The following is a 15,786-nucleotide window of genomic DNA, read 5'->3' as shown; positions in this document are numbered from 1 at the left end:
AGGGAGGGAGGGAGGTGCCTGTAGGCTGGGTGTGGTGTGCACAGCTTTAATTCTAGCACACCAGAGGCAGAGGCAGGAGGATCTCTACAAATTCGAGGCGAGGTTTGAATCCATACCAAATGCACCAAGCAACCCTTTAACATCATCTCTGAACACAGGCATTCAGAAGAGGCTGACACCGTGTTTGAAAATTGAGTAGTACTTCCTCAAAACAGTAAGCATGCAGCTAGCCAATGCCATTTGGCTAGATAATACCCAGGATTTGTAACCTGGGAAACTTCCTCCTTAAAACAGTGTGTCTTTCAGTACAATGTAAGCTAAGAAGTTTATTAATCTGCATCATCAGTAGCACATTTGGCAACCTAAGTACACCAAGAGAGAGGGGAAGCCAAGAGCTATAAAATCATAGACCCTAGAGTTAAAAAGTGTTGAAACTAAGGTATGACCAATCATCCTGGCTTCCCTGTAACTGAGGGGTTTCCTAGGAGACGGGACTAATTCAGCGCAAGTCACTACCAAATGGAATAGCTTGTGACTTTAGGCCTGTGACTCTCAGCAGCCCCAGGGTTACCTCATCAAGACAGAACTCTTATAGAACCAGCTGTCACAACCAGTTGATATTTAAGACTAAGGCCATCAAATCCAAAATGGCAGCCAATGTGCTTCAAATTACCCATTATTGGAGGAGGGCATATTATTTTATTAACTCTGTATGCTGTAACCAAGAAAAGGTCAGGTGATGGGGTCAGTCCATTTAGACCTGTGCTTATCAGACTTTCATTAGTAAAATGTTTTTTTTTGTCATGAGCCCCTATCTAGCTTGAAGCCAGGGTTCCCCTATGTCCAGGGGCTCATTCAGCAGCTTGCCAGGAGCTCGGGCTTCTGTTACTATGGCCATAGTAGAACGTCAGCCCCTTTGTGCTCTCCCAAGTCTCTGGGGATCACTTTCACCATACAGGCATTTGTCAACTATTATGTTAAACTTTTACACTAAGCTTTTAGAGACTATACCCCATATTAGCTACTGCTCATACCCTCTAGGATTCTAGCACAGACCTTGGGACACATTTTAAAACCGATGATTTCCACCAACTCACGAATTTAAGATCACACAGAGACATTCTAATACCCCCAGGAAACCTGAAAGGGCAGTTTGCACCAGAATGCTACATAGGCATCACTAAGGGGCCCCTATCCCTACCCCGGCCCTCATTCAGAAGTCAGAAATAGTTGTTAACCTAGGTTGGAGAGGACAGCTATTTCCCCTGGTGCTACCTCATGAAGTCTCATGCAGCCCCTTTAAAAAGATGAAAACCTGGATCACATTTGGATGGTGTTCTGACTGTATGGTCTAATTTTACACACACAGAAATTACAGCACTTTGTTCCTGAATTTAAAAAAAAAAGAGAGAGAATTTAAAGTCAGATGCACCTTTGAAAGGTTACATCCCAGGATTCATATCACTGCTGTCAGGTAAGACTAGACCTGACCATGTAACGACACAGAAGCCAAGCCAAAACATACAGGTGTTCATCGTTTCTGACTTACAAACAGAACCAGTGCACCAAGTTCACAAAATATTCCAGCAGGAAGAGTGTCTGAATGCAGCTGCAGGCCTTTTCCTAAACTCTGTTTATATGCTATGCATGGTTTGACTCGTGCTGGCCAACATCACGTGTCTTGCAGCCCTGTCTGATGGAAAACACATGTCCACAGAGGAAAGGAAACCCAGCCACAATGCAGCCTAGACTTAGTCTTGACACAATAACTACAGATGCCTCTCTTATCTTCCTTGTGTATTTCTTAGCTTTTGTCAACAGTAAGCCACTTGTAGCTCTTACTTCCCAGAAACAGTATTTAACATCCAAGGATGTCAGCAAACAAACAAACAAACAGGAAGAAACCAGCTTTTCACTGCCAGTGCATTTGGTTCCAAACGTCTGTAAAGTATTAAACCAGTAAGTTTCACAACCCCGACTTCACGCTCAAATCTTTAGTCTTTAGTTGTCTAGTTCTCAGCTGACTCAGTTGATAAGCACAGAGCTCAAGGACAATATACACTCAGCTAAACAGAATCTCCAAAGACTGGCACGGAGCTCGCAACGCTGCAAGTGTTCCAGACTCTTCCAGTAAAAGAACTTACAACCCAACTTGCAATTACTTCCCAGACAACCTTGAATTTTAAGCACCAAGAAATTATTTTCCTGCTTGTAATCTTGCTTGCCCATTTAAAACAGTAATCTTATTCTTAGACCAGTGCACAAGTAACTGCGCACCTCTACTCTGCTAGGAAGAAGACAAAGGCTTGTGCCACTGGCTATGATGCTCTCCTTAGTGAGCAGACTCTCTGGATGTATAGTTTAAGGATCTAACTAAAGGCCACTGGCTCTTATCATTATAACATATCCAGAAAAATAAAATGGGGTGGGGCACAACAACCAACCCTCCCATTCTTGTCATGTTGATTCCTGAATTCTTCTTTAGAGTGTGTGAGTGTGAGTGTGTGTGTGTGTGTGTGTATGTGTTCACCTAAAACAGCATCAGCCTGTGTGACCCCAATTCCACCTACTTGTGGAATATCTCAAGATTTACCCAAAGTGATCCAGCAGGAAGCACTACTACATAGATGGTGTGCTTAGCAATTTCTAGTAGGGAACAGTAGAAACTAAGACCTTAACTGCGCTGTTCCAGAATGATATCCTTCTGATTCTGAACGTGTTTCCATGGGTGGGCACTCTCGGGGAAAACAAAATTGTTTTACTACCTTTAGATAGTAAGTGTACCTTTATCCCAAAAGGACATGACAACTCCGATTCCTGCCTATTTACAGAGGTCACACAATCCACATTAAGAATGCATGAGGCGGGGGCTGGTGAGATGGCTCAGTGGGTAAGAGCACCCGACTGCTCTTCCAAAGGTTCGAAGTTCAAATCCCAGCAACCACATGGTGGCTCCCAACCACCCGTAATGAGATCTGACTCCCTCTTCTGGAGTGTCTGAAGACAGCTACAGTGTACTTACACGTAATAAATAAATAAATAAATAAATAAATAAATAAAAGAATGCATGAGGCAGTCCAAGCAGGTGGAGTGTTTTATAAAAGGGAACTTGAAGGTAACAATCAAACACTAGGAATTATTGGCTCTGTGAGATATCACAAAAATTAAGATGAGGCATTAACAAAGATAGCAATGGGACATCATCACTTATCAGTTTAGAACCACTTGAGGGACAGGGGGACCAGACACAGGATTAGAAAACTGTGATTTAACCCAGGGTATCAAGATGAAGAAGGCTCATCAAACTGTGTGGCTTTGCGCATGTGTGAATTTCACAGACTACTGTACCCAGCTTGCAACAAAATGTCCATTAAGAGTCAACTGCCTTGGAAATAGAAAGGATCAATATGAATAGTGGTGACTTGGGGATGTTAAACTGCACTGACCCTTTCATCGTTTCTGATATTCTACTGTTAAATTCAGTGATGGAAAAGACAGCAGGGTCCCTTCCCCTCTGGAGACGGGCAGTCACACAAACAGCACGTAAATAATAACATTTTACTTGGGGACCATAGCCCAGGAAGAGGAGAAAGGAGTCCATGAGGACACCAACTAAACAGTATGTTCTGCACATGGCAGGATGCTGCGCGTGTGAACTCACAGCCACTGTGCCTGCCTGAACAAACCAGTCATTCTAGCATGGAGTGTTCTGAACAAGAGTGGCCCCCACAGGCTCATGAGCTCTCACCCTCACTTAGGAGCTACAGACAGTGGATGGGGACTGAGGGAGAGAGAATCAGTTTTAACAATGTGGCTCCCGGTAGGTTGATATTCCAACGGATAACCCCACACAGAAGTATGTGGACACTCAAATTGGAATTAGTGGGTTATTAAATTAAAATTAAAAAGGATACAAAATTGGAGGGGATAGAGAGATGGGTACAAGTGGATCTGGGAGGAGTTAAAGGAAGTGGGGGTGAAGATGATGAAAATGTATTGTGTGAAGTTCTCAAAGATTTAATAAAGATACTCTTAAGGTGAGAACATCCCTGACTTATGGTACTTATGTAAAAAGGATACAGTCCATGTGTTCCAAGGCAGAGGGCAAGGGGCAACATATAGGTTCGCTGCTGCCTAAAAGCTATGGAAGGCAGCACTTTAGCCTGAATTCCAGAGACGCAGGAATCTCCTTCAGACACCCTGCTTGAATAACACTGGAAATTGCCAAGTGATTCAGTCACTTTAGGTCAAAGGAGGCTCAGAACTAATGTCTCTCAACTGCCTCTCCCAGACATACAAGGAGGCTGGGACCGTACTGGGTGTGTGTGTGTGGGGGGGGGGGGTGGTGGTGCAGGGGGAGTAACTCCGTTTTGTAAGAAGTGGGAAGTAGCAGGCTTTGCTTTTAGCACACGGCCAAGTTTGGCCCCAGGTAAAATGAACAAATGCCTATAGCTCAACATTTCATTGGGAAGGGTGAGCTTTAAAGGGCTTTGTCAGTAACAATGGAAACTACTCAAGACAGGAACTGTGGCTCTCAACTGTCTAAACCTGATCCACATTAAGCTGAGATCAGGCCTGCAACTCAACCTATTCTCGAAGGTTTCAAGAAGCCTCCTGAGAACTCCCACTGGCCCTGCTTGACAGTGTCCAGACAATCTTGAGGAATCACTGCTTTGTGCTTTATACCCAGAAAAAAAGCATATTTATCCTCAAAGACGTGTGGGCCTATCTCGCATGAATGACCTATCTCTTGTAGGTAGACCCATCAGAGCCCAGCAAGTTCAAATCCATTCGGTCACCAAATAGGGCTTCCTGTTATTCATTTTCCCATTAGCTCCATGAGTTTGGTCTTCTTTCCATCTTTCAGCCATAGTTTCCTCTTAGTCCAATTTAACTTGGTTATTTACTTTTATTCTCTTAAATGTTACATACTATAAAAGAGGAAAAAAATAAATGAATGAAAATATCAGTTTCTTTCTTTCTCCTCTTCCTCTCCCCACCAAGAAGAAACAGTGCTTTGAATGAGAGTGGCCACCATAGGCTCAGATATTTGAAAGCTTAGTCCCCAGGGTGTGGGACTGCTTAAAAGAATTAGAAGGATTAGGCCCTGTGGAGGAAGTGTGTCATGTGAGGGGAGGAGCTTTGAGGTTGCAAAAGAACATGTCAGGCCCAATCTCTGTCTTTGCAAGCATACCAGCAGAGTAAGATGTACAATTCTCAGCTACCTCTCCAGCGCCATGCCTGCCATGATTATAACAGACTAACCCTTGAAACTGTAAGGAAGCCCCCAGTTAACTGCTTCCTTTTATAGGAGTTGTCTTCGACATGGTATCTCTTCACAGCAACAGAACTTAGACCACTAGCAGAAACAAAGATCCTAAACGCTACACAAAAAGCCCTTATAGTTAAAAGGCCACATCAAAAGACATGCATATACCATTTCTCAAATACCCTGACAAATGATGCAGGCATATTTGAGAATGAACTCATGAAACATGCCAAAAGCTCTCATGCTATGAAAAATGAAAATAAGTAGCGCAGAAATATCCAAACTAATGTTTCCAGAATGAATTAAAAGATGCATGGAGACACATCCAAATGGTGAATTAACTCAAGTCCTTAAGCTATGCATAAAATAAGGCCAGAAAATATAAGCAAATTCAAGTAATATTTCTGAATTCAATAACAGACTTGAATAGGCTAAAATTAAACTTATCTATGCAGATAGCTATACAATGTATTGGTTGTTATGTAAATTATATCAGGTAAATATACTGTGAAGCCTAACTGAACCACACTGGAAATTATCTTTTGATGATCATTCATCCCAAGGGCATCGCCATGTCTCTGAGCACAGCTCACTGACTGAAGATGGAAATGCTTTTCCTCAGAGCTCATTCTACATACTGAATATTAAAGGCACTGCAGCCAGGGCCCCAGCAACTCTGTCCCCACCCCCAATTCTCTCAACCAAAATGATCAAAGTTAACATCCCCCGTCCACGGTGTGCCTCTTAAGATCACGTGATAATAACACATTCCTGTTGCTTCCTGCCAAATGAGTATAACAGTATGACCAACACCTACGTCATAGGAAGCATGAGACAGATGCAAAGTTAAAGATCATCGACCAAATAAATGGCCTATAGTCTTAAAAAAAAAAAAAAAAAGTCAAGCGTGGTGGCACACACCTTTAATCCCAGCATTCGGGAGGCAGAGGCAGGTGGATTTCTGAGTTCGAGGCCAGTCTGGTCTACAAAGTGAGTTCCAGGATAGCCAGGGCTATACAGAGAAACCCTGTCTCGAAAAAGAAAAAAAAAAAGTCAAGGTCCAAAAAATCTAGAATTGGAGAATCACTCCAGGTTAAAAGAATTTAATGACAGGCTGGGGATACAGCTCAATGATAAAGCATTTGCATAGCATGACTCGGGCCCTGGGTTTGATTCTAGCACCCCAGAAAGAAAAAGGGGAAAGGAGAGAAGGAGAAAACTAAGCAAAACATGTGTTAGCAAAACACAAAACTCGTATGGACTACACGTTAAATACAGAACTGTATCAGTGGTGGGGTCCCCTCATTTTGATACCTGTACTCTGCTCAGAAAACACAATCTAAAGTGCTAAAATATTTACAGTTACAAATCATGGTGTCTCCAGTTTTACCTTCCACTGTTAAGGAAATAGCTAGAGCGGTACCAAAGTGGGAGGCTTGCTGTAGAATCTTCCAGGCCCTGTGTTTAATCTTCAGCAACACAAACAAAACTTTGTTACTATGGTGTGTGGTGGTGTGTGCCTGTATTCCAGGCACTGGGAGGCTGAGAGAGCCACTAGTTTGAGGATACCTGAGTGAGATGTTGTTGAGTGAGATGCTGCTGAGATGTCCTGAGTGGATGGATGGGTGGATGGGTGGAAGGAAGGAAGGAAAAAGAAAAGATCATATACACACAGATAAGCAAATCAAGCTATGTTGACAAGAAAATTACCAACAACTATAGTTACCAACAACAAAGGTATATATGACAAAAGACAAAGACTTTAGGTTCCTTGTACTGAACCTAAAACTTTTCTGAAGTTTAGGATTCTTTCAAAATAAATTAAGATTTTGTTTTCCCAAAATTAAACCTATGTTGACATAGTCTAGACTGCAGAGACTAATAGTTTTGCCTGGGTCGAGAAACTGTGTTTGCACTTGGGCCATTGATTCCATTAGTCTTGGACTTTGAGGAACCTCCCCTCCCCAATTAAACTGGTTTTGTTAAGTCACTTGCATTTGCAAGGAATAACAGCATCCTGGTTATGTAATGGGCTACATTATGGCTTTTGTTTTTTGGGTTTTGGGGGGGGGGGTTCTTGTGTGTGTGTGTGTGTGTGTGTGTGTGTATTTATACTTTATATTTACTGTTCCTCCCAGCTCCCAACCAAACTGTGACTTAAATAAAAAGCAAACAGCTTAGTAACGCAAGATACACTGTTCACAACTAGTAGCCTTTCATAAGAAATCTTCTGGAAAGCGGTCACTAGTCACTAAGACCAAGACATCCAAGTCAGGAAATTCCCCGGAGGAAGCTGTGGCACCCAGAGTTCTCATAGTAACAGTGGAGACCTGCCATGAAAGCCTTTACTTATCCAAGCTCAGAACTGTAACTGTGCCACTGTGCCCCAGGACAGTAACAAATAAACACGACAAAGGGACCAAAAGAAAGACGAAGAAGAAGCCAGCAACTGTCAACATCCAGAGTAAGGAATATCTTATGCAAACTCATTTTGTTATTCATATAATTTAGGCCCTGACATTTCCTCATATTGCAAGAAAATATATAATATATAATATAAAATATTGTCTGTTTAAGAGAAGACTGGCCCCAGAGAGGGCATAAGCATGTGTGTGTTGCGGTCTATGAAGAGAGCCCTCTCAGGAGCATCCCTAGGTTCTGGTGGCCCAGGCAGCAGCAACAGAAATACACTAAATATTACACAATGTAAAACAGCACCCAGGGGCCTTTAGGATAGAACTGCTCCGGGCATGAGAATGAGCCAATCACACTGAGGGAGAAACCACAGCTCCAATTAGTTCAAGCACTGACAATAGTAGACAAGCTGTTAATGTTTTTCTTGATATCTTGAGTATAGCACTGAAAACAGCAAAATGAAACTAAGCAAGAACTCAGTCAGCCATGTTCACGTCTCCTCTTTTCATTTTCCCCCCTCTCTCTTTCTTTTCAACTTTATTCTTTCCAGCTCTGCAAATATTTTAAACTCTTGGCAAAATTCAAACCTCACAACTCACTCTTCTTGGCTGTCTGAGAAATACAACACTGAAAAGGGGAAAGGACAGAAATAACAGGGCATGAAGTTGCATGACGTGCCGGGGAGCAGAACAACTCCTGCTGAGATTCCCATCTATGGCTTAGGAAAAACATCTGGATGAACAGGTAGGAAGTATCTGGATAGAGCATCTGGTAGAGTGTATACGGTCCCATAGGTAGGAAACATATGGTCACACAGGTTGGAAACATAGGGACATATGGAAAGGAGACACGTGGATAGACAGGCAGGAAGCAGCTGGATACACAGGCTGAGAAACAAAGCCAGATAGAAAGCTAGGTGCCTTAAGAAGACATACTTCCATCAGTACTAAAGATTGTTTTATTACAAGATCAATACTCCAGGGCCTAGAGAGAGAGTTCAGCAGTAAAAATCACTTGCTCTTATGCCAGACCTCAGTGTGGTTTTCAGGGCTTACTTGGACCACACAACTATCCGTAAACTCCAGGACTAGGAGATCCTTTGCCCTCTCCTGACCTCCATAGGAACCCAGCATGCACATGTGCACAAGCCATGAGAGGTGAGCAAAGCACTCACACACATAGAAGGTAAATCAGAAGAGAACGAGCGTGAATGGCCAATCACGTTCCTCACCACCGTGAATCTCTAGACCATACTCCTTAACTCCCTGTAAGAAAACCACAGCAAAGCTGTATTTTAAATAAAATTTCTAGACCTTGTCTCCCAAATGTCCAAAGAAACTGGGGGGGGGGGGGGGGGGGGGGAAGGATGAAGTAAAAGCCGGCACAAACACACACTAAATGTATATGGTAACAACACTTGTGATGGTAAAAAGTAGAATAAACCCTTATGGCTACCAACAGGAGACTGGTGAAAGAAATTATAAAAACTAAAGATAGAGTAGCCCAAAATGTTAATCCCAACTACTGGGCGAGGAGGGCTCTGAGGTCAGAGGAGGTTACACAGCGAAACCTGCCTCAAGAAATCAATAACTAGGCTAGGATCTGGCGTGGTGATGGAGTTCTTGCCTAGCCCTGAGTACAATCTCAACTACTGCAAAAAAGATAAAAAACAACAAAGCAGGCTAATTAATTGATAGAAAGAAAAATAACGGCCTCACTAGTTAAATAATTCACACAAGGCTTATCATGTAGTCATAAACATTATGACTTATAAGCTAGAAAACCATGTCCGTATCCATTGATAGCTTAAAATTCGTTTGTATTTATCAAAATTTATGTGGCAAAACATGCATATGTGTAAAAATAAAAGTAAATCTACAATTAAAATTTAAATTGTGTGGAAAAAAAAGTTTGGTAACAGATATCACTGGCCAATATATGAGAAAAGACAATATTCACTGGATTAGGAAAGAAGTTAAAATAATAATTATTAAAATTATAAATGCATATATGCTCATAAGAATTCTACTTTAGCGAAATTACCCTCTCCATAAAGATTACGTGGCTGTAGGATGTACATGGTAGCACTGAACAAGCAGCTAAGGATCAGCATAAGGAGTTGGTTAAACAAAACACAGCGTATCAACTGTATGACTGTGACATGCAGTTGGTAAGACGGCATCACTCTGTAAACACTGGTTTAGAAAGCTCTCTAACACAAGCTAAAGTTATTATAAGGAAATACACATCCATGCAAGAGTGTGTGCTAGAGTAACGCTACCACAAATCCGAGGAAGCTGCTAGTGGTGGTGGCTGTGGGGACAAAGGGGTCGGAGGTCACAGTGGCAAGGAGGCTTATTGTTCAGGAAAGTTCTCAGAACCAACTCTAGGCTTCTTTTCCATACGCTAATGTTTCTTTTAACAAAAAGACCCCATCAAAAGGCATCATGCATGGGGCTAGAGAAAAGGCTCAGAGGATCACTGGCTGCTCCTGCAGAGGACCTGGGTTTGATTCCCAGCACCAGCAGCTCACAAGAGTCCATAACTCTAGTGCCAATACCCTCCTCTGGCTTCTGCGCCATCAGGCACACAAAAGTGGTGCACAGCCATGCATGCAGCCAAAACACCCCATACAAATAAAACAAAATAAAATAAAGGCATTACACAGAAGAAGAAAAAAAAAAAACCCTGCAACTTAAAAATATTTATGATACATTAATTTTTGAAGCAGACCACAAAAAAAAAATTTGTAGAGGATTTTCCAACACACACAACACATAAAAGAAAAATTACTTCATTGTGTGTATGTGTGTCCCTGCACCATGTGGAAGTCATAGGACAACCAGCAAGGCTTGCTTCTTTCCTTCTACCATGTGGTTTCCAGAGATCCCACTCAGGTTATCAGGCTTCGAGGCAAATGCTTCTCCCGCTGCGCCAAGACAAGATCGGCATGGAAGGAACTATAGAAGGATTTTGAACAGCAAAATTACAGTAGCTTTTTATTCTCTTGGTGACAGTTGAACAGCATTAGCTAATAGTGACCAAATAGCAATTGTTTCATAAGGGCAGGCTTTCTGGAATCTAATAGCCAAAAACATATTAAGGCCTTATTTTTTATTGTTGTCATTGCCTTTAAAAAAAAATAGTAAAAGTGAGTTTTCTCTCTTTAGTGCTTAAGTAGGGAAGAGTGTCAACCCAGGCTTTCTGTTTTCCAAGGCCTCATCTGGTATTGCCTTGCTGACTTCATCACGGAAAAACTGGTCAGACGAAGCATGAAAGAACAGCTGTCCCCTACCATCACCAACTGCAAAACGCCCAGGAATAAATTTAGACTTCTAGACAGGAAAAAGAAATTAATCAGTTTATGCCCCAGTTTGGGAGTTGGGGAATGGGGAAAGGAGTATACGATCACACGGGGGCAGAGACGACATTGCCCAGGAGACCAGAGAGCAGTGTCCATGTGTCATTCAATAGGTACCAAAGTGGAGCGATTGCCTGAATGTCAGTCAGCCAGCATTACTAGGCAGGGCCGGAGGGTGTGGAGGCAAGGTAAAGCTCCATCCAACTTTATGAGGGCAAAATCCTCCACAGCAAGGATGGTCCCAAAGAAGACAAGTGACAGGCAGGATTTAAACTATCAAATTCTTCAAAACTCCCAAGAGAGACATTTACTACTCTACTCAGAAAACAAATTTACTCAGTGTATCAACTTATCATCTATGTATTATTAAAATGCTAATTTCCTGAATAGTTAGGACTTTAGGCTTTCTGCTATTTCCCTGTTATTTTCTTACCAAGAAAATTATGTTTCTTGTATTGAGGGAAAAGATTGGGTTTTTTGAAGTTTTTTTTTTTTAAAGAAAAACATTTGATACTTTGATTCAGTACCAATAGGGCTCCCATCTAGTCATCTGTCTTATTTAGTATCTAAAGTCATCTTCCTTCCTCCATCCCTGGGGATGTCTGGTAATTCAGACACAAAGGCCAAGAATCTACTCAGACTATATCAAATTGAGTAAAACATTCAAGTCAACCAAATGTGGAAAATATGAAAATTAAAATTTGTGGTAAAAATTATACCATGCATGGAATAAGTATGTGAATTAAAGTAGAAGAAAATTTGTTTTTACAAATTTCCTCTTCAGAGACTATTTTATGAAGGAAAGTACAAAGATTCTAAGCATACAGGCACTCTGTCACCTGAAGTAGCCCCTGTTCTTACAAAGCCACTAATTCTACAATACAGAGATAAGCAAGCGTCTTCCTCTCTCACAATTAAGACATGATTAGATCTACAAGCTTTGGAAATACATCCAAAGCACTTGGAACTCATTAGATATGTGGCTAAAAAGTATCTCAGGAGTCAGGTACAGATGTTCAGGCCTGTAACCTAACCCTTAGGAGGTCTAAACAGGAAGACACGTTCAAGATCAGCTTTCCCTACAAATTGAGCTGGGGATCAGTCTGGCCCAGTATCAAAAGCACAAAACAAGACGTGTGGTGGTGCAAACCTTTAATTCCAGTGCTTCTACAAGAAGGAAGAATGAGTTCTAGGCCAGCCTGGTCTGCATGAGTTCCAAACTAGTCAGGGCTACCAAGGAACCCCTGTCTCAAACACAAAACAGAGAAGAGAAAGAAAAGAGTTGAGTCATCCTGGGAGTTGGCCACATTGGTCTTATGCCAACCACACAAGGTTAGCTCAACATATATGTAAATAAATGTAATATAACATACACAAACAGACTTAAGGACAAAAAGAAGAAGGAGAAGAGGAGGAAAAGGGAGGAAGGAAGGAAGGAAGGAAGGAAGGAAGGAAGGAAGGAAGGAAGGAAGGAAGGGAGGGAGGAAGGAAGGGAGGAAGGGAGGAAAGAAGGAAGGAAGGGAGAGAGGGAGGGAGGGAGGGAGGGAGGAAGGGAGGGAGGAAGGGAGAGAGGTAGGGAGGGAGGAAGGAAGGGAAGGACAGAGGAAGGGAGGAAGGGAGGAAGGAAGGAAGGAAGGAAGGAAGGAAGGAAGGAAGGAAGGAAGGAAGGAAGGAAGGAAGGCAGGCAGGCAGGCAGGCAGGCAGGCAGGCAGGCAGGCAGGCAGGCAGGCAGGCAAGGCTCAGGAGTAGTACATGCCTAGCAAGAAAGACTCAGGGTCCAATCCCTAGTATCATAAACAAGCAAACAAACAAACAAAATATAGACAACCACTCTCCTACTTTAACTAAAAATCCACAAAGTAAAGAATTTTATGCAGCAGCAAGTAAATGTGTTTCAAAATATTTAGATCAGTTTCTGTAGGTAAACCCTGCTAGCACAAATGGGCTTCCAGTGTGTTCCCATGCACATGTGCACAGACTGATTCACACGTGCCTTCAGTGCCACGACCTCTTATCACTCAAACTCTCTTATTTATTCCACTTCTTGCTTTTATATTTTCTGCAATTTTTGTAGTTATTTATTTATTCTGTATATGGTATGTTTAAATGTCATGATGCATATGTGGAGGTCAGAGGACAGGGTATAGAAATGAGTGCTCTCTGTCCATTCTCTGGGTTCTGGGCCGTAATCTCAGGTCACCAAGCTTGGGAGCAAGTACCTTTACTTACTAAGTCAGCATAGCTTATACAACTTTTAAAAATATGAAGAACTGATTAAAAAGGCATAGCCAAGCCATTTCACATCAGCTATATCAGGAATATACCAACAACCTAAATTTCTACCAGATGGGAGCTAGCTAAATTAAATGAATATAGCACATTAATGTGCTACAATACTAAGCAATTCTGTCCATGTGTGTGTGTACACACACACTCACACACCCACACACACACACATAGATAGATAGATAGATATAGATATAGACGTTTTCTATAAAGATACAGAACAGTGGGTATAATAAGCAAGTGTTTGCATACACACACATACACATCCATACATACATACATGACTAGAAACACTGTATGGCTCTAGGAAGCACATTGAAGGTCTGAAGAAATAGCAACTGGAGGAAGTTTCTGAATACTTCTCTGGGGTGTGTGTGTGTGTGTGTGTATCTGTGGGTGAGTTCATCTGTATATATGTTTCTGTGCATATGTATTTCTTTGCAAGTGTGTATGTATACAGGGAAGACAGAGCACAATCATAGTGCTATGGGTGCCCCCCCTAACCCCCCGAAAGCTGTGCTATTGCAAAAGTCAATCCAGGGCACTCCAGAGCGCCAAATGTTTCCAACCCCTGAAAACCTTGTCCCAAGACAGGCAGGAGTAGGACTGTTTCCTCTTTGCTCTGGGCCCGCACGTCCTGTAGCACATATTCTGTACGACCCCAACACCTCTCCCATCCTTGAGATAGTCAAGTAACCTGTTGGCCAAATTATAGGTTTAACTTACTCTCTCACAATAAGGACATGTCTATCCAGCACCTGGAATTCCTCTTCATGCCTTTCCTGCATTTCGGCACCAGCCAGTGATGTACACTCACCTCAAAAACCCCTAACCTCTCCCCAAGGTTTATATAGCCTTGTTACTTTCAATAAAAGAACACTGTTTCACCGAAAACCATCTTGGAGAAGGCTGTTTCGCCATTGACCAAGGTCTAGCAGAACTCACCCACCCACTTACACTTCATTCCCTGGAGTCCAGACAGATGCATAACGGTTCCCTGGGACCCCAAGATACCAGGACAAAAGGGTGCTGCTATTCAGGCAATGTGAACCTTTTCTTCGAAAGGGGGTCTCTTGCTAGTCTACAACTGGCCAAGTAGGCTGGGCTGGTGCCTGGCTCCCTGTGCCTAGCACTGAGGTTGCAAGGAACCAGCTTTCCCACATGAGTTCTAGGGATGCCTCGGCTTCTCCTGAGAAATATCCAAAGCTCCAAGTGTTAGAATTTAAAATACCATGCTCATGAAAGACATTTCCCAAAGATAGCTGATTTTAAAGTGAAGGTCAAGAGCTGAGGATAGACCTACAGTGGCAGAGCAAGTGTTTAGCATGCACAATGCCTCGAATTTGGTGTCCAAAAGTGTGGGAGCATGCGCGAAAACACACACACAGATGAAAGCTGAATGATACAACTAGTCTGCAGACAATCTAATTTGGCATTTCTTTATTATCCCCACACTTGTTTCTCATACACTTCATCGATTTGGAACACGTGGGAAGCTTTGGTTTATGACTGCTGGTTACAGGATGAGGGCAATCCACCTTTGTTTGCCATCGGGGTCAGCTGCTTGAGGATATAAGGGATGTGTGCAAGCTTTAGACCAGTAGGTTCAGAGTTCCTGGAAGACTCAAGTCAACTTAAGGTTGCACTCACTTTGGCAAAGCACAGGGTAAGAAAAGAGCCCAGGAACAATGCTTCTTCCATTTTTATCTAGTTTATTCCTGAAGATCCAGGAAGAGATTCCTTTTACTCCCCTAAAACTAACTGCTTGGTAGGTAAAGCAGCATTTGGATATCTAAGCAGAAGTTGAAAGCATCATCAGAAAACAGCAGCATCTTTTATAAAAACCTTTAATCGAACCTCATATTTTTGCCCCCTTCAGGGGGATGGAGGGGAGTGACACCAAAAACTGCTGACTTCTCCTGTCCCTGACCTCTCCTGTTCCTGACCTCTCCTGGCCCTGACCTCTTCTGTCCCTGAACTCTCCTGTCCCTGAAGAGAGAGCGTTTACTCAGCTCTGCACATCTACAGTGGACATTACCTTACTGTTGTTAAAATGAAGTCAAGGAGCAGAAAATACTCCCAATTCTAAAAACCAGACTGAAACACAGTATATATTCAGTAAATATATACTGAATGGGAAAAAGCTACCTGCATTTTATATAGCGAGTGCCTGATACTAAAGCCAGCACAACTGAGATTCAAGCTCTGGCTCTGCTGTCTACAGGCTGTGACTCAGAAAGTTTCTTCATCTGTCTAACACAGAATACTGCTACGTCATGGTGTTGTAAGAGAAAAGGTATCCAAGCACCTTGCCTGCGGGCAGGCTCACGTGTGTACTCTTCAGGAACCAAGTTACAGGAAGACAGTATATGCCCTCCTTTGCCTTGCTTGGTCTGAATGAAGACATGAGGCCAAGGAAATAAAGAGAACGTCAGCAGTATACTGAAAGCCAGTG

General features: G+C 42.4%; 1 protein-coding gene across 2 annotated transcripts in view; it reads right to left on the bottom strand.

Annotated features, from left to right (window-relative positions):
* The window catches only part of Wwtr1 (WW domain containing transcription regulator 1), a 119,592-nt gene that overhangs the window by 27,675 nt on the left and 76,131 nt on the right, over positions 1-15,786 (bottom strand). The window lies entirely within an intron of this gene.

The sequence above is a fragment of the Mus caroli genome, unplaced genomic scaffold (genome assembly GCF_978045245.1).
Source record: "Mus caroli unplaced genomic scaffold, Mus_caroli_1 scaffold_3, whole genome shotgun sequence".
Taxonomy (NCBI): domain Eukaryota; kingdom Metazoa; phylum Chordata; class Mammalia; order Rodentia; family Muridae; genus Mus; species Mus caroli.
The sequence above is the reverse complement of the archived record's forward strand: the minus strand, read 5'-3'. Positions and strand labels throughout refer to the sequence as shown.